Source organism: Chionomys nivalis, chromosome 12 (genome assembly GCF_950005125.1).
Source record: "Chionomys nivalis chromosome 12, mChiNiv1.1, whole genome shotgun sequence".
In the NCBI taxonomy this organism is placed as follows: domain Eukaryota; kingdom Metazoa; phylum Chordata; class Mammalia; order Rodentia; family Cricetidae; genus Chionomys; species Chionomys nivalis.
This window is the reverse complement of record NC_080097.1, coordinates 23,658,235-23,679,275: the sequence shown is the minus strand read 5'-3', so window position 1 is coordinate 23,679,275 and position 21,041 is coordinate 23,658,235. Positions and strand designations below refer to the sequence as shown.

The 21,041-nt window shown below is 36.9% G+C and overlaps 1 long non-coding RNA gene across 1 annotated transcript; it reads left to right on the top strand.

The window, feature by feature from the left end:
- Window positions 1–13,300: 13,300 nt before the first annotated feature.
- LOC130884986 (uncharacterized) lies at window positions 13,301–16,874 on the top strand. Its single transcript, XR_009058125.1, has 2 exons — window positions 13,301–13,600; window positions 16,398–16,874. It is a non-coding gene; the product is annotated as an uncharacterized LOC130884986 (long non-coding RNA).
- The last annotated feature ends 4,167 nt before the right edge of the window (window positions 16,875–21,041 follow it).

Genomic DNA, 21,041 nt, shown 5'->3' with positions numbered 1-21,041 from the left:
GGTGAAGCAGGATAGAAGTACTTGCGCTCTATTTACAAGTGTCTAAATTGAGACAGACTTGGGCTAATCTGGAGATGATCAGCTACTTTTCAAGTACCCAGAATATGTTTGGATGTGTCTGGAATATTTATTGATTTGGGAGTGGTTTTCCAGGTAAAAGAAAAGTTGAACGTGAGGGAGTTTTTGGAACCTCTTTCTAACACTAGGGGCTTTTAAAATCATCGTCACAGATGGGTTTCATGCCATCTATGAGCGAAGAAAAGATTAAGACTGTCTTCCTAAAAACTTTAGGTCCTTGTCTTGCATCAGTTGCCCTGGAGACAATCTAGTAGAGACTCCAAAAGAAATCATGAATACTTCTGTTCCCATCTGTACGTGATGGAAAAGACTGATGGAAAGTTGCATAAACTTTTTCATATCTCTCAGGTTAACAACCAGAGAAACAGTCCAGAGCTAGAAATGTAGCATCGACATAGCCTCTCAGTACTCTCTCAGTTCCTGTCTCCAATGTGAGTTTGTTTACATCTATGCATGCCGCCAGTCCCCATGCATACCAGCTTTACGTCTTCCCCAGTTATTTCTGTTAACACCATTTCTGAAAGTACACTAATACCTCTCGCATACTAACTGGAATTGGTATATTCTCATGAGAAGTGCACACACTCTCAGAGACTGATTTCTTTTCTTTTTCCCAAAAGCAACATAATGACTACACGTACAATTCTTTAAAGTGATGTAAAGTAACCTACTTTCTCATGCAGAGGAGAATGGGAGTGGGATACCAGCCTTTCTCAAATAAGTAGTTTGAAAAAATCATAAAGAATGACCAATGGCCTGACATAAGGTTCTTGACAGGTGAGAATGGTGATAGGGAGGTAAATATTCTTCCAGGGGATAAAGAAGAAGTACGTGACTCTGTTTTGAAACTTCCTGATTTGTGCACATTCTCTTATTTTATTAGTCTATATTGTGTTTTAAAATCTTAAATAAGAAGAAAGCACAACAATTTATGTTAACTTTCTTTTCATTTACAAAAAGCTGTATAGATTAGCAAAATATCCTCAGAATTCACCAAACATAAACTGGACTGCAGTCATGAAAACGGAGAGAATACTCAGTAGAAAACAATGATAACAAAGACTGACATCCATAGGAATTCAGAAAGAGATAGCACCAACACATTGTTTTCATTTCTCTGTCTATACTATGGTAGCTATATGATAAAATGAAGAAACATGAGGCACACACACACACAACACACACACACATACACACACACACACACACACACACACACTGCTCTGGAAAACTTCACTCAAGATGGTGAAAATCTAGCTTTTGGTTTGCACCCAGTGAACTGAATCAGCAGTCTGAAATTTTGCAGTTATATTAAAGTCTCAGTTAACAAGAGTCTCAGAAAAAGGACAGAACTCTCTTTTTTTTGTGTGGATATACATTCAAATAGAAGCCACACAAGATCAAGGAGTTCAGAACAATGTTTGTCTTGAAGTTTATAATGTGGAAAACATAGCTAAACAAAGCTGATACTACATAAAGTGATTTTATACAGAAGGATGTGTAAGTTTAGGGAAAGAGCAGAGTTCCTTTATTACTAGAATTATCTCTTACTTTGATGCCTTGAAATAGATCCAGAAACACAAATGCATAAATAACTAACTTAAGAAATTTAGCAATTATTTGTATAATTTTCTTCTTCATATTACTATGGACTTTGTTTTCCTTTTTTAGACTGTATATTCCCTTCTAAATGAAAAGGATGAAAACTCTGCTTGACTTCAGCTCATACTATACAAAAATAAGATGGGAATGATAAATAGGAACATTCGGTATCAACATAAGTCTCAAAAATGAAATTTGAGAATATCTGTGTTGGGCTTGTTTGCTATAGGAACTTCTTGCTCTAGAGGTAAATGTTTGCATCAACAATAACTTTTTCTTTTACTTGGATATTATGAGAATCCATCTTATGTTCCTCAGAGTTTGTTTATATGCATTAAATATCTTGTCAAATGGTAATTTGATGTTTGTTGGAAGCTGACTTCTTTAAGGCTTATAAGAGCATCAGTTTTCTTAAGAAGAAAGCACAGATTCACAAAAGGGAATTTTTTCTTACAAATTTTCATATTTTCTGAGTTCAATTGTATATTTTGCCTTATTTGCTCTAAAATAACATGTGTACTAGATTAGAAGATTTTCGTTACTAGTATAATACATCCAAGTAAACTTGAAGGTGGAGGCAAAGACTTTAAAAATAAATCTCTTCTCCTTAACAAAATTATACTACATCTCATTCTTATAATTGTGATTAAGCTCCACAATTCTAGTGTATTATCACATTGCTGAAGAGTAGATTCACTAATGCTTTTGTCTCATACAATTATCTGTTTCAGAAATCTGTCCTTTTAAAGGGAAAACTGAGAATAGGGTAACGAAGGGAAGAGGTTACAGAATAGAGTCATGTACAGCATGAAATTCTGTTTGTATTCAAGTTGAACTTAGTATGTAGCAAAAGTAATTTCCTATAAATAAGTCTTTGATCAGTGTCCAATGCTAGTCCAAAATTAATTCTTCATAGTTTATTTAACATCCCATAAAATATTTTAATATAACTTGAGCAGCTATAAAAATCACTTTCACATTTCCATTTTATTTTATCTTGTCATTGTTAGTGGTGTGGTATCTGAGGGAAAGAAATGATGAAAAGTTATTTTTGGCAACCAGAAATTTATCTTCATTTTACGTAATGATAATGCTCCAATATGTTTTGCAAAAAGAAGCTAGAAGAGAAAGGGAGAGAGCAACGAAGGATGAGTGAATGAGAGAGGGAAGGAGAACAGAAAGAAATAAGATGAAAGGAAAAAAAGGAAGAGAATAGTTTGCTAAGTAAATTAGTACCATTTATATGAACAAACAATTATCTAAAAGTATAAAAGATTTTTGAATTTTAAAACTTTACATATAATTTTTTTAAAGTTTTGTGTACAAAGAAGATTTTTAAATCATCTCTAGATATTTGAAACTACTTTCTGGATATATGATCTACCAATTTGCTTATGATAGATTTTTATCAGAAAGATAGGCAAAACAACCTATAGAAATCATATTTTTGAAGTGTCACTTATTGTAACTAAAATTTCTTTCAAAATATTTATTCTAATTTTTTTCACAGTTTACTGAGCAAAAGAATATTCCTTTGTATGAGATAAATGCTGAATGTTGCCAACATACTAAAGGTATCAGTTTATATTTGCATGCTTATCATAAAATGTCAATTGCCAGAAATCCCTCAGATAGAGTCTACTGCAACTATTGAATACTTTTGGCAGAAGAAGTGATTGTGTTTAAAGGATACAGAGAAGGAAAATGCTAATGAGGAGAATCTGAAAATAGTTATATGACTGACATAAATCTCATCAGTCCCACTTTGGCTTTTGATGATTTTTGTTTTTACTTTTTCAGGATCCAGGAACCATGAAATTTAGTCTTCCAAGTCAGAAAGGGTTTCTGACTTTCGTCAAATCTTAACACTCAAATTTTCAATGTTTACTAAGAAATTAAATTAAGATTATTTGTAGAAAGCATTTGCATCTCTGTATTTTCGTTTTGTAATTTAATTATGCAATTCTTGCCCCACTTTCAAAGTAATGTTCAAGTGGTAGTGAAGGAATATTTCAAATAACTCTTAAGATATCAATGTGAAGCCTCAAAACTGGGACATAGATTTCTGATGCTTTTTATCATATTCCTCTTTGAAGCATCTTCTGTGTGCTGAATAAAGTTGTTATTAGAAGCACTGAGTTACTGCTGGCTTTATGCAATTTTGTAGACATAAGTATGATTATGAGTATAGGCATATATATAATTTGTTTTATAATCTCTTCAAGACAGTTTAACAAAATAGAAATCACCTAAAAAGGAGAGATGCTAGCTGTGAATAAAATAGTTCACATTTTACCTGAACTCAAATATATTTACTGTTCCACTTTTTAAATTAGATAAAATTTAATGCCATTTTCTGCTATATTGGGATAAGATATTGATTGCTCACTCTGTTTTAGACACTAGATATAGAGATTTGTAAGTAATCAAGAGATTGCTGAAACCAATTTATGGCTGATAAGAATGAAAAAGGTCAGTCATATAAAAAAGTAATGTTAACTTTTCATAGTCCCAATTCCATCACGTTTAAGTTTATGAAATAATTATTTTGTTTTATTGTATATCTTGTGGTGTGTGTGTGTATGTGTGTGTGTGTTTCTTATCTTTGGAGACAAGGCCTCTCACTTTCCTGGATAGCTAGAATGGCTGGTCAGTGAATCTTAGAGTCTAATAGTCCCTATCTACTCATAAAAGAGATCATAAATGTGTACCACCTAGCTGTTTTTAAAATGATGGCTACTATAGACCAATTTCAGGCTGTGTGTTAAAAGACAGGCATTTTACCAGCTGAGCTTTTCCCCTAAACTATATGTGATTGTTTAAAAGATGTTTTGAAATGTTCCAAATTATTTATAATGTCACAAATAATGATGTGATACATGAAATAGTAAAATAACAAAATTCAAATCTACCTCCAACAAACACTTTAAAGTACTTCAAAGCCATATATTCTGTCTTTATATGCAGATACTTTGTAACGATTTACATAATTTTTATTTCATCATAATCATTATTTGGCATGAAGTTTCATGTACTTTTACATTCAGTTAGTTGAAAGTAGTGCATATATATTATTATAATAGAATTGTAGTTTATAGATATGACAAGCTTTTCAGGTAAAGACTTGTCAAGGCCTATTCAATCTATCTCATGTAGAAACCACGTAAAGTTACCTTCAAATAGTCAGGATAAATGTAGAAGAATGGCTGAACAGAAGGAACAAATAAAGAAAATATTATTTTTCTTAAATGGTATTTTCCCTTTCTAATAACAAATTCTCAGCTGTATAATCAGATCCTATGGGATTCTATGTGTGCTCCTGATGGAAAAATAGACATTTGTTGAACTCCATGAATTACTCTTTTCTCTATATGGAATAAGGAAAATGAAAGGACTCTAAAAGCTTTAGGACATTATAAATGTCCCAAGAATGTGTCACAGTGAATATGCATATCTTAGTTTAGGCTGCACTAATAAAGATCTGAAGCCTTTATCAGTAACTCATAAACTAGGTACATATATCCTTAATAGTGGTTGAGAGTAGATATTTGATATCAGAACAGAATAATTTCTGAGTTCTGGGCAGGACCTGTCTATTCTGGGCACAGAGTACCGTCTGCTTATTGTCACCATTGGAAAAATTAGAGCTTCAGGTTACTGGGATCCAATTTGAGGTCTCTAATCTCAAGCATAAGGGCTCTAGTTGAGTAGACTAATTGTGGAAAATGACTTACCTCCAAATTCTGACATTGGAAGATTTATATTTCAATGTATGAGTTGTCGAAGAAGTCATACATCCAGTTCTTAACATGACTTAACCATCTAATTGTCACAAGTTGGATTATCCAGTCCTGTTATGATGCCATAATAAAGACATTTAATATTTATCTCAGAACTTTATGTTTAAAAATGTTCATAATTAATAAATGAAGCAGAAATTTAGAAATAGTAATAAAGTGAAGTCTCACACACTTCTCATGTGAAAAGATAGACAGGCTTTGCTTTCATATCTAGAATATGATATTAGTATAGAATACAGAGTGTGAAATGTATGGAGAATTTATACTGTTTTTCTGGGTCCTATGAAAAACTTGAAAAGACCTTAAAACTGAAAAAAACTGGAGATATCAGGTTACACAAAATATAAAAGAATATAAATCGGGTAATGTTGCACTGTCACTCTCCTTTTCCTTACAAATTCACTAAATTAGAAAATCATTCCCCAGTCCCAGTTGACATGAGTCCCATAGTACTTGAAATTGTGTTTAAAGAATTCCAAAAAACAGAGCAGCACAAGAGTAAATTTACTAAATTTTAGTTGATGATTTAAAGAACCAAAGTGAGAGATGATAGCTTTTTGGGATCCTATTCTCTTTGGATGTATATATTGCTCAGCCTAGATGTAGTAGTGAGGGCCTTGGACCTTCCACAAAGCAAAGTGTCTTACTTTCTCTTAGGATTAGATGGGGGTGGGGTGGGCGTGTATGTGTAGGGAATGGGAGGAGGAAAGGGAGTGGGAATTTGGATTGTTTTTTTTTTTTTAATTACTATAAAATAAAAAAATATTTATTAAAAAAACCCTCTTCCCAGGTCAAAAAATATCCAAGATCCTGTTGCAAATGTGCATACTCCAGTGACAGAGGACGACATATGACATAACCTGTAGTGGAGCATAAGCATGTTGACTCCTCTGAATGGAATCTCAGTGCTTTTCTCGATGTTTTCAGAGCACAGTGATCTGAACTGTATCTGCAAATCAGATATCTATGTTGACTGTTTACTGTCCTACCAGGTCCTCAGTTGTTTAGTGCCAAGAAATTATACAGAGGTCTGCTTTATTTATACACTGATTTGCCTGGTAGCTCAGACTTCTTTTTAACTCTTATAACTTATATTGGTCCATTATTCTCGTCTATGTTATCCACGTGGCTTGGTACCTTATTCAGCAAGGCAGTCATATCCTGTTTCTTCTGTGGCTAGATCATGACTGCAGACTAGTACTTCCTTTTTCCCAGAAATCCCCTGTTCTCATTGACCCGCCTCTAATTCCTGTCTGGTTGTGCCACCTATACTTCCTGCCTAGGTACTGACCAATCAGCGTTTTATTAAAATACAATTGACAGGGTACAAATCATTGTCCCATAGCATATCTAGAGCAGTGTATAGTAAAAATTCTTTGCAAACTACACTTAGGAGTAGCTTTCATAGGTGACATGATTTCAGACACAGTTGCTCACTTCTGTCTGTATCGTATAAAAACAGTCATATAAAATTCACAAGCCAGCAGGGGGTGAGTTTGCTTGTTGGGAAGCATCAATTTGTTCATTTCTGCTACAGAAGATAAGGAACAGCTTTGTAAATACTTTAGAAAAGTGCAATTACAGAAAGTGTTACTTCTGATTTTTATTGCATAATGAAGAAACTAAAAGCTTTATATAGGAAAAGATAGAGACATTGTTATGAAAAATGTAGGCAAAATCATTTTAAATATTGCCAAAGGAATCGGGGGTGGGAGGTAGAGTTATAGACTCTCTGTAGAGAGAGATTTTTCTTAGGGTGGATTAAAAACAGTAGTTGAAACATAGGGAGCTGTAATGAATTTTGTAATCAATCTGTGTAGAAAATGCAGAATTTGTTAAATGATTAGGTCAGCATCTTTTCTGAGACATTACCACCAAACATCTCCTCATGCTTTTCCCCTTTGCTTCTTTCAGTCTATGAGGCAAAGTCAGACAAATCACAGGGTAAAAGAAAGAAAGGCCACGTATGACATCTGCAATATTCTATCACACCGTATTTCAGTTAGGCTTTGTTCCAGTTACTTTGAAAACACTTTAGAAAAAACAATGAGAAAATTATCCAAGTTACATTTGATACTTTTAATTCTGTAAAATTGTTAATAAAATATGTCTTTTATCATTAACTTACAATTTTAACTCCAAGTAAGAATGTTGTCTATAGAGGTATAATATATATATATATATATAATATATATATATATGTGTGTGTGTGTGTGTGTGTATGTATATGTTTGTGTATGTATGCACACATATATATGTATATATGTATATTTGCCTCCTACAAACATGAAACAATTTGTTTAATGGTGTAGGGGCAATGATTATAGTAGGTATGAAATACAAAGAATAATAAAGATGATTTTGGTATGTACCTTGAGTATATAATATATCCATTTATTCTGTTTCATTAGTTACATATAAAAAGTCTTAATTATGGTTTCAAAAATCAGTTAGTTTATTCTAAAAAGGTATAAGAAAGCAGTTTATAAATGTTTGCAATTCTGCAAAATATAATTTCCATTTCATTAAGATAACAACATATAATCGAACTTTTCTTTAGTTCATTTAGCATTTTAACTTTTAAAATAACTCAGTTTTAATTAAAAGTTCAGGAATATCATTTAGAAGTTTCTTTAATAGAATTATAATTTTAAATTTTCATTACTGTTGTTTGTAAAATAACATAGTGATGTGCTGAGTACTTGCAGAGAGCATGCATTTTTATGAGATCTTTATAATTTACTTAGACATTTTTATGCCTTTGTACCAGGAAGCTGCTTCACTATCCTGAGTGGAAGACATCATCACCCTCTTGTAATCAACTGTCCACACAGGACACAAATTAGACTCTAGTGATTGCTTCAAATCTTTGTGTCAAAAATTATTTTTTCCCAAAATTATACAATCTTCAACACGATTCTTTTGTTTTCATTTCACAGGTTTTATCATTTGACAGGGTGATGACATAGAAAATTGACATATGAGTCAAAAAGTCACCTCAATAATCGTCCCAGAAGTCACACTTCCTTTTCTTTTCCATAGTAGGTCATCTCTAATTGTCTGGGGATTTGTTGAAACTTCCACTGCCCCTATAAGTAAGGCAAAAAAAAAAAAAAAAAAAAAAAAAAAACCAAAACATTGAGTTTCTTAGGCACTCTTAAGTTTGTCAAGCACAATTACTTCTAGGTTGCCTATAATAATTAGATGAGTTCTGTATCACCTTTTAAGAAAAGTAGCATGCTTCAACTACAAGCATAATTAATATAATTTCCATACATGTTAAGTTTATTTAGCATATTACTGTTACCACCTCAGATTAGACAGCTGACCCCTAAAATACACAAATAGTAAGGCAATATTTCATGACAATTATCCTAAAATGTCATAAAATTACTATTATTCAAATAAATGGAGGCTTCACTAGTTCTGGATATTCAGGTTACCTTTGCACTGGTCTATCTGTATGTTAACCACCCCAGCAGAGTGTACAATTTTATACTCAGAAGTTTATCAGCACTGAAAGCACAAATATGTAAGCAATTTACTTTTAATTTACATTGCAACTTTTTTTTCCACATAAATTACAAAATGTTAGACAAGCTGACAGCTTAAATAATTATATTCATGAAAGAATCTGCTTTACCTTCGCTAACTGTTGGGTAACTGACCATTTCCTTTTGAATGTTAGCAGCAGCCCGTTGCTATCTCTCAACTTTATTTACAGTTTAATTGGGTGCATGAGGTCACCAATTTAATTAAAGGCCCAGTGTCTAATTTTATAGGTGACAAAATATTTTACAGGAATTGTTAAAATATGAAAATAAAGAGTAGGGCAGGGCTCCAGCTTTACTAATCAATAACACAATATAAAACCTTTAAATATAGTTACATACATGGCACAGGCAAACTCTGAGCAAAGAACAAAAACAAATTAACCTTTCAGTTTAACACAACACATCAGTGGTCTCCAGGGTGTTCCAATATGACAGTACCTTAAATGCTCTCCTTGCTTCACGGTAAATCTTACAATTATAAATAAAGACACTGAAAACCCCGAATATCAATTTTCAGGAAGAACAATTACAGGTGACAAGTTTTGTGACGGGAGTGGTGACCCAGCAACACCACTGGAACCTTGCCTGGTTACGGAAGATGGTTGCTTCACGCCCCCTGTGCTCCAATACAAGAAAATCTCACTAGAGTCATCCTTGTAGATCCCAGGGAGTTTCCACTGCATCAAGTCTCCCCATCGCTCCCCAAGGGCTCCCCAACTCTAGTCATATCTCTCCATACTCTCCCTCCATACCTCTCCCCGACCCACAACTGATCCCCCTGTCCCAATCCCCAGCCAACCTCAGTCTTCCTCTAAAATCTATTCTATCCCTCCTTCCCAAGTAGAAGGATGTATTTGCCCCAGAATTTTCCCTGTTAGCCTTTCTGGGTCTGTGGATTGTAGCATGATGGGGCATTTACGGCACCGAATTTGGATGAGTTTTCAAACAGTTATTGGTATAACTAGAAGCCTATGAGAGGGAGCCCATGTGGGATCCTGCCTCGATGGCCAGGAACTGAGGCTGGGCAGCACAGAGTTCTAGGATAGAACCAAAAGTTATTTGCAAGAAAAAAATAATTAATTAAAAATATTCATAGATAATGCTGCCTTGTTCAATCATCATCAGAGAAGCTTCACCTGGTAACAAAAGGGCACATTTGCAGGGATCCACAATCAAACATTAGGCAGAGCTCAGGAAACCCTGCAGAAGAAGGGGAGCGACAGTTGCAGGAGTCAGAGGGGTCAAGGACAGAGAAGTCCCACAGAATCAATAAAGCAGAGTCCTTAGTGGCTCACTGAGACTGAAGCAACAATCAATGAGTCTGCATGGGACTGTGGTAAATCCCCTGCGTATATGTTACTGTTGTTTTGTTTGGTGTTCAATTGTCGTAGAGAGGATGTCTCTTACTCTTTTTTCTGCATACTTTCCTCCTACTTGGTTTCCTAATCCAGCCTTTATATGAAAGTTTGTGTAAACGGAGGTTTTCTATCCTTCTCCATGCCGCAGCCACTTCTAAATAATCACTTAGAGGCTTAATATTAATTACAGAATGTTTGTCATATAGTTCAAGCTTATAACGAACTAGCCCTTACATTTAAATTAACCCATTTCTTGTAATCTATGTATTGTTACCTTGCTGTGACTTTTACCAGGCTGCTGGCATCTGCTTTCTTGGGCAGCTGGCTCGCTATCCCGAGAGACTCAGCCCTTCTCCTTTTTTTTTTTTTTTTTTTTTGGTTTTTCGAGACAGGGTTTCTCTGTGGTTTTGGAGCCTGTCCTGGAACTAGCTCTTGTAGACCAGGCTGGTCTCGAACTCACAGAGATCCGCCTGCCTCTGCCTCCCAAGTGCTGGGATTAAAGGCGGGCGCCACCACCGCCCGGCAGCCCTTCTCCTTTCTGTACTGTCAGTTTGGATTTCTAGCCTGGCCGTATTCTGCCTTGCTATAGACCAAAGAAACTTTTTTTTTAAACCAATGAATATATACTTATATAACCAATGAATATCAACAAGATTGATAAACCCCTATCCAAACTAATCAAACGGCAGAGAGAGAATTTGCAAATTAATAAGATCAGAAATGAAAAGGGAGACATAACCACAGACACAGAGGAAATTCAGAGAATCATTAGATCTTACTACAAAGGCCTGTATGCCACAAAACTGGAAAATGTAAAAGAAATGGACGCTTTTTTAGATAAATACCATTTACCAAAGTTAAACCAGGACCAGGTGAACAACCTAAATAGACCGGTTAGTCGTGAAGAATTAGAAGCTGTTATCAAAAACCTCCCTTCCAAAAAAAGTCCAGGACCAGATGGTTTCAATGCAGAATTCTACCAGAACTTCCAAGAAGACCTAATACCTATTCTCCTTAATGTATTTCACAATATAGAAACAGAAGAGTCATTGCCAAATTCCTTTTATGAAGCTACAGTAACTCTGATACCAAAACCACACAAAGACCCAACCAAGAAAGAGAATTACAGGCCAATCTCACTCATGAACATCGACGCAAAAATCCTCAACAAAATTCTGGCAAACCGAATCCAAGAACACATTAGAAAAATTATCCATTATGATCAAGTAGGCTTCATACCAGAGATGCAGGGCTGGTTTAACATACGCAAATCTATCAATGTAATCCATCATATAAATAAACTGAAAGAAAAAAACCATATGATCGTTTCATTAGATGCTGAAAAAGCATTTGACAAAATTCAACATCCCTTTATGATAAAAGTCTTGGAGAGATTAGGGATACAAGGGTCATACCTAAATATAATTAAAGCTATATACAGCAAGCCGACAGCTAATATCAAATTAAATGGAGAGAAACTTAAAGCCATCCCACTAAAATCAGGAACACGCCAAGGCTGTCCACTCTCTCCATACCTCTTCAATATAGTTCTCGAAGTTTTAGCAATAGCAATAAGACAACATAAGGGGATAAAGGGGATTCAAATTGGAAAGGAAGAAGTTAAACTTGCATTATTTGCAGATGATATGATAGTGTACATGACCATACAGAAGAATTATCCCACAGCAGGTTTCTGCCAATTTTTTTTTTCATCCTTTAATACCATGATCAGTTGATATCCCTGGGAAACTTGCTCTTTTGAGAAGAGAAACAGAAGAGTATATATGTAAGAGATGGGAGATTTGGGGGAATACTGGAGGGAAAACTTTATTTTTTTTTACAATGAATTATACAAGAGAAGAATAAATAAGTAAAAACAAAAGGGAAAAACCTTCATTAATTTCCTGTAACTCAGGGTTAGAAAAGCACTGAAGAAGAGTTATAAACTCCTGCCTTACACTGCTGCTGAATTACATTCCTAAAAATCACAAACAAATGAAAAGAACAGTGTAGACACATTTGACTGAAGAGATATATGTGCCACAGCATAGTTTGTCTTAAATGAATATTAATTATGCACTGTTCTTGCATTTTCAAGCAGTTTCTGTCTTGGGAAGTTAAAGTGCCACGTGAGTGTATTTGGGAAAACAGAGAAATTATAACTGGGTGTATAACAAGGGATCACTTGAAAATCCTGTTTGCCCTTTCAAAGGATTTTCTAGAATATTTGCATTTCTGACATCTTTCCTTCATCTGAGCATGAGCTTTGAATTTACAGGGGTCTTCTGATTCCATGCAGATGAATGAATGATCACATTTAATCAAGAAGAAATGTGGGGGTAAATGAATATATTTAACATATTTGTTGCTATTTAACAATATAAGGAAACAAAGTAAGCTGTGTTTTTCCCATCAAGAGCTAGTGTTGCTTCCTCTTCTTTCATTGTACAAGACACTTTCTACTTCTAAATATTTGTGTCTTCCCTATGTATTGAATTTCTACTGTAGTGGTACCTCCAACTCCATAATATTATTTACAAATTTATATCCAGTTTTTCTGGCTTTTTATTCCTTAATCAAAAAACTTTTTTAGATTAGTCAAACAATCAAAAGTACTGAAATAAAATTATTGGAAATTGTTTTATTTTATTTTATAAAGCACAAATTTGTAATCTATACTATCAAGAATCTCACAGTGTACATTGTATAGCATGGGTGTTGTTCCTTTGGAGACAAGGCCACACATGCGCAGAAAATACAGTCTCCAAGTGGACTACAAACCCCAAAATGCCCAGAGCCCTTTAAAAATGGGCGTTCCAACCCGCCCGCTCTCTCTTTCCTCGCGCTCCCCCCTCCTCCTTTCCTTTCGTCTCTTCACTCCCGTTCCTTGTATGTTACCCTCCCCCATTAAAGTTTACCCACGTGGGACCCCGCGTGTCTCGTCTCTCCTTCCCCAACCCCGCGCGTCTCGTGTCTCCCCCTCCCGAACAACACACCCCCACATTAAAAAATAATAACATTGGTGCCGTCTGCTCGGGGACCTTCGCGCCCCGGGGTCCTCACCTGAGGCCTCGGCTCTGGGTTTTGGCGCCTCCTGGAGCTCGGGGCCTCCCCCGGGACAAGGTCACAACCGGACGACCTGCGACCACTCCACGTGTTCCAGCCATCTCGACACGGCCCTCCCTCTCCAACCGTCAGCGGCTAATTCGTGAGTTTACCTGGGCTGGCTAACCATCCCCTCTCACCTGGAGGAGGCCGGCCGAGCTCCCGGCTTCCTCTGGCGTGTCCTGGGTGTGGTTGCTAACCCCCCCTCTTCCCCCGACCTTCCGCCCTAGGCTAGACCTGTTTTTATCCGCGCCCAAAAGCCCGGGGCTTTTGGTTCTCTGTCCTCTGTTTCATTCCTTTTCTTTCTTCTTCTTCTTCATCGTGACCGCCGCTACGGTGCGGCCCGCCGCTACGGTGCGGCCCGACCTTGGCTGAATTCGGCTCAGCCAAGGTCCTACCACCCCCCCTGTGAAATCGGACGCCTTTTCACAGGGCCTGGGTGTTCGTTTCGGCTGCAACGGGCAGCCTTCGGGCTTAACTGTCCCCTCCTAGCCGAGACCCCCGTCTCCCGTCGAAAACTAGGACTGGGTCAGCTAGCCCATAGCACGGTCCCCTGGGTACTCTGACGCCTGTGTCCAGAGCAACTGTGTTCGGAGCATCTTCGGGTGCCTTCTGCGGATATTTTCACGGTTCTAGCCATGGGCGCTAAGTCTTCAAAACCAATTCCCCCTTCCTCTCCTCTGGGACAGCTGTTGGAAGCTCTACAGCCCCACGCCTTAATTCCTTCTGTTAAATTATCTACACTCATTCGTCTTTGCTCTAAGAGGTGGCCTTCCTATGGCCTACAGGGGAACTTTAAATGGCCATCTTGCGGGTCTTTTGACCCCGATATTCTACGGGAACTAGCTAACTTTTGCCACCGTTCTGCTAAATGGAAAGAAATGATGTATATTATGGCATTCTTTTACATGGCTTTAAAAACAAATCCTTCTACTGTCTCTCAGTGCTCACCTGCTCACATGTTCTTAGCAATGCCGCCCCACCCGGAACCTCCTGCTCCTGCTATGGACCCCGCGGACGAACCTCCACCTCCCCGGCCTCGCGGGGCTACTCCTTCCCGTTCTGCCAGATCTAACGATGGTTCTTCCATTCCCCTTTCCTCCAAAGTTTCTTTTAGGCACAGAAAATCCTCCTCCAGGTCACCTAACCGTTCTCCGTCTAGTTCCCCAACAAGCTCCCGTTCTGGATCTACAGGGATTTTGCCCAGTTCCTCCGATGTGGCTTACACCCGCCCCCGCCGATCCCGGGAGCGATCCCAGGAGCGGCTGGAAAATTCTCCCCACCCCCACCACAGGTCGCATGGGGGGGTGGAGCCTTCCACCCGCCCCCACCGCAGGACATGCAGACAGTCGGAAACGTCTTCGGATTCTTCCCCATCCCCCTCCCGCCCCGTCCCTCGGCCGCGATCTTCCAAAGCACCTCTGGGCTCCACTCCCGCCCGCCGCCTCGCTCACTCCCTGAGGATATCAGGTTCCTAAAGGCTACCACTGCCTCCTGTGAGATCTGCCAAAAGTCAGATCCCAGGACCAAATATCGTAGCTTTCCTTTCCCTACTCACCAAGCCAGGGGCTCCCTTCCGGGAACTGACTGGCAGCTGGATTTTACTCATATGCCCACAGTTAAAAAAATTAAATATCTCCTGGTGTTGGTGGATACAATGTCTGGGTGGGTTGAAGCTTTCCCCACCTCTAACAAGAGAGCCCAGACAGTTTCTGATATCCTCCTCCGAGAAATTGTTCCGCGGTTCGGGCTCCCAACTTCTCTTCAGTCAGACAACGGCCCAGAGTTTACTTCCCAGATTTCTCAGAATCTGTCTAGGGCACTTGGAATCCCCTGGAATTTTCATATACCATACCACCCCCAGTCTTCAGGTAAGGTAGAACGGACTAACCGCTCTTTAAAGGATGCCCTCGTTAAGATGTCACAAGAACTACACCTCGACTGGGTAAGACTTTTGCCTCTGGCCCTTCTCAGGCTCCGGGCTCTCCCAAAGGGCCCTCTTTTCATTTCACCCTTTGAACTCATGTATGGGCGGCCAGTTTTAACCCCTGGCCTCCCATCGGGAACCTCTCCCCTTCCTGATCACCTGCTCACTCCCCTCCTTTTCCACCTACGTTCACTGCTGTGGGACTTCACGGATCACTCACTACCTCAACCATGTGCCAACGCATGCCCACCGCCGGTTAAAATAGGAGATAAGGTTTTATTCTCACCTCCAGGTCAACGTCCCTTACCCCTTTCCCCTAAATGGCAGGGTCCTCTCAGGGTAATTCTTCTAACTCCCACAGCTGCCAAGCTCGAGGGAATTCCTCACTGGATTCACCTGTCACATCTGAAACCGTTCATCCCCACAGCTCAAAACAATCCTCCTTACACGGTAACTCAGACGGGACCATGTTCCCTCAAGTTCCAAAGGACAACAGGTCCAACCCCCTCTACTCCAGCCTAAGGAAAACAATGGTCTCATTTTTCATTTTTTCCTCCTGTGCTAATACACCCTCCCTTTTCTAAATTCCTAAATAACCATCCAGTTGTCTCTACAGGAATCATCATCAAACACAGAGCCAAGAGGTTCAGGTGATAAGCAAATGCTTAACCAAGTTCCTGACATAACAGGTTTGTCACTGACTGCAGCAGTGACCCCTAAAATGTTAAGGAATATATGATTAAAATCTATTTCTTTTGAGACATTTTCTTTAAGCTCCAAGACACCAGCTGGACCCACCTGGACAAAGCAGACACAAGCAGAACGAAATAAGTATCATTCAATCAACGGAATAAGTATCATTTACCTTTTTTATTCTTATTCTTAACCCCTGGCCTCCTGAAGCCCACCCCCTCCACCCCAAATCTCCCCTCTAACTTTTTTTCTTTCTACTAATGCAACTTTTGTTTTCCAGCATCCTAACGGTGACCCAGCTACTCAAGAGCCAGACAGATACAATCTCCAGACAGATACGATTTCTTCAATCAGCCACTTGATGCCAGCGGACAAAACATCGATATGACATCATCAGGACAATAGGACGCTCCCCGGACCCCTCGACGCCCAAAGTCAGCAGGAAGCAGTCATGAGAGACCGGGCTACGCCCCTATTCCCTACCCGTTAAGACCCTCAACCCCCCCCCTCAATTTTTTTTTTTTAATAAAACCAAAAGGGTGGAATGTTGTTCCTTTGGAGACAAGGCCACACATGCGCAGAAAATACAGTCTCCAAGTGGACTACAAACCCCAAAATGCCCAGAGCCCTTTAAAAATGGGCGTTCCAACCCGCCCGCTCTCTCTTTCCTCGCGCTCCCCCCTCCTCCTTTCCTTTCGTCTCTTCACTCCCGTTCCTTGTATGTTACCCTCCCCCATTAAAGTTTACCCACGTGGGACCCCGCGTGTCTCGTCTCTCCTTCCCCAACCCCGCGCGTCTCGTGTCTCCCCCTCCCGAACAACACACCCCCACATTTAAAAAATAATAACATTTTGGTGCCGTGTAATAACAATGGGTATTTGTACAGTTATAATTTATATACTTTTTCAAGAAAAGACTGAAGAGTGCACTGAAATTATTTTTTGTGTAGCTCATATTGAGGGCAATGTCTTGGACATTCTTATATGTCTTAATAAAATAGTTTAGTTAGTTGATAAAATATTTACTCATGAAGAGGAAATGCAGCATACCTAAAAAACAATATATTTTCATATAAATTTATAAATCTTTTTATAGTGATGCACAATAGTTATATATTTAATAAAATATAAAGAGTTGATGAATGGCATATTTATCACTTAACACTATTAGAAATAAAGTCAATAAACATTAAATTGTAAATTTCCTTCTCTAAACTAAAAATCTATATTAAAAATTGGCCAAGGATTGTTAAAAAATCAAATCTAGAATGACATTTCTAAATGAATGATTACCTTCAATATTATTCAATTGAGAGAACATTTAAACAAGGAATGTTTTAGAAATTGTTTGTATTTCTTCTTACATTGATATTTAATGAAAGCAACTATTTTTATTTATACTTATACATTTTCATACATATTGGATCAATTAATCAAAAACAATGATTAAATACATAGGTTTTCACATTATATTATAAATTATCAGCGATTTAAAGAATGCACATGGGTGATGTTCAAGAATTGTGTTATTTTAAATAAGAGGCTTGCTATCTGTGAATGTGGTATCACAGGGTGTCTTTAAACTTTCTTTTTTTTTTTTTTTTTTTTTTTTTTTTTTTTTTTTTTGGTTTTTCGAGACAGGGTTTCTCTGTGGTTTTGGAGCCTGTCCTGGAACTAGCTCTTGTAGACCAGGCTGGTCTCGAACTCACAGAGATCCGCCTGCCTCTGCCTCCCAAGTGCTGGGATTAAAGGCGTGCGCCACCACCGCCCGGCCACAGGGTGTCTTTAATGTAACCTCTGCATATGTCAAGTATATACCAAATCAAATTTGTAAAACAGAAATATTTTAATCTTATAATAAAAACGTTAAAATATTATAAAAATTAGGACTAATGGGCAAATTATAAGACTTTTGATTAAGTCATACCATTTCTACAATCTGTGGCTAAGAGTATATCAATTGCTCTTCTATGTCTTGTCAGATGAATTTGAAGAGTATTAAGAAAACACCTGGATAGTCTAGGCATCATCAAGTTCATTGTCCATGACTAATGAAAAAAATAACTATTTAGCCAGGCAGTGGTGGCGCACGCCTTTAATCCCAGCACTTGGGAGGCAGAGGCAGGAGGATCTCTGTGAGTTCGAGACCAGCCTGGTCTACAAAGGGAGTTCCAGGACAGGCTCCAAAACCACAGAGAAACCCTGTCTCGAAAAAGCAAAAAAAAAAAAAAAAAAAAAAAAAAAAAAAAAAAAAAAAAAAAAAAAAAACCTATTTAACAGATATACATAAGAAATTATACAGTTCTTTTCTGTACTGTAAATCTTTGTTAATGTTGGGCTACATGAGTTAGTAAGAATGTTAAGAATATGAAATAGTACTAAGAAAATAAAAATAGCAATTTATGTTTTGCAGAAACAAAGACTTTCTATTTAATATCAAGGATGGGTTGTCTGAAACAGAGTTTCTCAATTAGGGGAACAATCTGTAATATCCTTTTATCTGTTGTAGGAAAAAAATGTGCTTTAATAAAAAGTACTTCTGTAATACTGAATGACTTATGAGCAATTGGTGATCAGGCAGCATCTGTGAAATAATGCAAATGTAATTTGAGTTCTAGTTTCTTTTCATTCAGTTACATTTTGCACCAAGTGATGGCGTCAGAATTGGTAACTTCTGACAATTACAAGGTATGGTGCTGCATGCAGGAGTCTGTGCTACACAGAAAGTCTTCTATGTGTCCCCTTTAGTCCTAAGAATGTATGTTATGGTGATGTTTTCTTTGCTTTTTATTCTTCCACATCCTAGAGATCACGGGATCTTGCCTTGGGAGATTTTTATTGCATGAATTTTATATTTACTGAATATTTTGGATCTACTAGAATCTTGGTATTTTAATTATGTTCCTAGTCTTTAGGAAATTGTGATAGGGTTTATTAGAGATATGAACATGTTCTCATATAATTTTTGGAGTTTCCTTTTTACTCATTCCCCTTAATATTGATAGTCTTTACATTTTAGGGTATGATGTATTTCTGTAATGTGAGCTTCAGGACACTGTGTGTATTTGACTTCATGGGGTATGTAAGGATGCAGGAATGTGATTTTACATGGAACACTGAAATTTGTTCTGATAACTTTTATATAATATAAAATACATGCTTGCTACATAGTCATGTTTATGGTAAATCTTATTTTTGCCTTACCTTATTAGTTTTATGAATAGTCAATTTTGATTCAGATTTTACTTGGATATTAAATCAAAACAAATGCCAATATTTGTAGGTTTTAATGTTTTATTTATTCTATCCTTCACTCAAATTGCTTTATTCTTATTTTGTCTGAACAATTCACAGTATAATTGCAAATGTTCAATGAATGAGACTTATGGTTCTGTACTCAGTCTACTTGCAGTATAAAGAAGAGACACTAAATGGCCAATTTGTAATTTTTGATAGGATACATTTGTTATACATAACAAGCTATTTTAATATTATATTTTAAGTATGTTCACAGTATATTTTGATAATACTTACATCTCCCACTTCTTGTTCCTTTAATTCCCTTCTTTTTTCCAACTAATATCCCTAAAATATTTTAGTCTTGTTTTTGAAACTAGTAAGTCTTATTAGTGTTGTTCATTGGAGTCAGGGTCTATACTGATACTTGGATGAGAGAGCATGGTGCTTCTTTTTCTTCCACTTTAAACCACAGTAAACACCACAGTATTAGTGATATGGCTAAATCATTGAAACAATACTGAGTACCATAAATAAATACAGTATTTTATAAAGAGAATTCTCTGTGAACTTTTGCCAAGTTCCTAGGACAAGCTGATATCCATATGTTCTCATGTGCTGTAACACATAAAATATAAATGGGATCAAAAACTAACAAAACTCTTTAAATATGATAAAAAACTCAACAATTAACTTTGATTAGTATATATATTTTAATAAAATTATCAAATATGCACTAGAAAACTCTTTTACGTACTTTACGTTCACTATCCGATTTATTCCATTGAAGTGTTGTCATGTAGTTTCATAATTAGCTTACATAAATTTTTTCCATCAAGTTTTTATAGTTATTTCTATCTTGTTGGATTGAACTGTTCTCTACTGGTCAATTATCTTGTTTCAAACCTGAGCAACTCTGATAATGAAACACGAAGGGACTATGTTTTTATTTATACATAAGTGACTAAACTTCTCATGTGAATTCTCCAGAACGTCATTGTAGTTGTTAGAAAATGATTTTAATTGAACCTTAAAGACTGTCTAATATCTTTTAAACTACTGAATTTTAGAGCATCAAGGGAGGGAAAGTGAATGAAATATCCAGCAAGCTAAAGATTCCAAGTTCATCTGAGACTCAGTCGATGAAGTCAATTGCATTTGGAAGTTTCAGATGCAATTTTTTCTCTAAGTTTCATATCCCAGGTGGTATCAAATGCACTATTATAGATCAAATCTTTTTGTTATAAAAGACTCATGGCATTAATATGCTGACAATGTTTGAATAACCCCAATCATCCATAAGCATTTAAAATGCCTTTTATCATTTCAGTTGTCTAATAATGCACAGAATTCAATCTTCATGTTACTTGATTCTTTGAGTATCTTACCAGAACTTTAATAGCCACTAACAATTGTCTGAATTGGGTAACTGCCTTGATAAAGAATAATCCATAATAAATCATCTCCCTGTAAATATAATATTTAATGCCAGAGTTCTTTTCTCATTCCTGTTCTAATGGAAATAATCTGGTAATTATAATTTCCTAGTTTGTAAATAAGGTTTCTGGTAAAATCAGAGCCTATTCACTTTACAAAATCTTTATGACATGAAGAAATAAAAATGTTCAGATTATCTGGATTTTATTGTTTTATTATTTAATAATTCATATGGTTTTAAGTGTGTAATA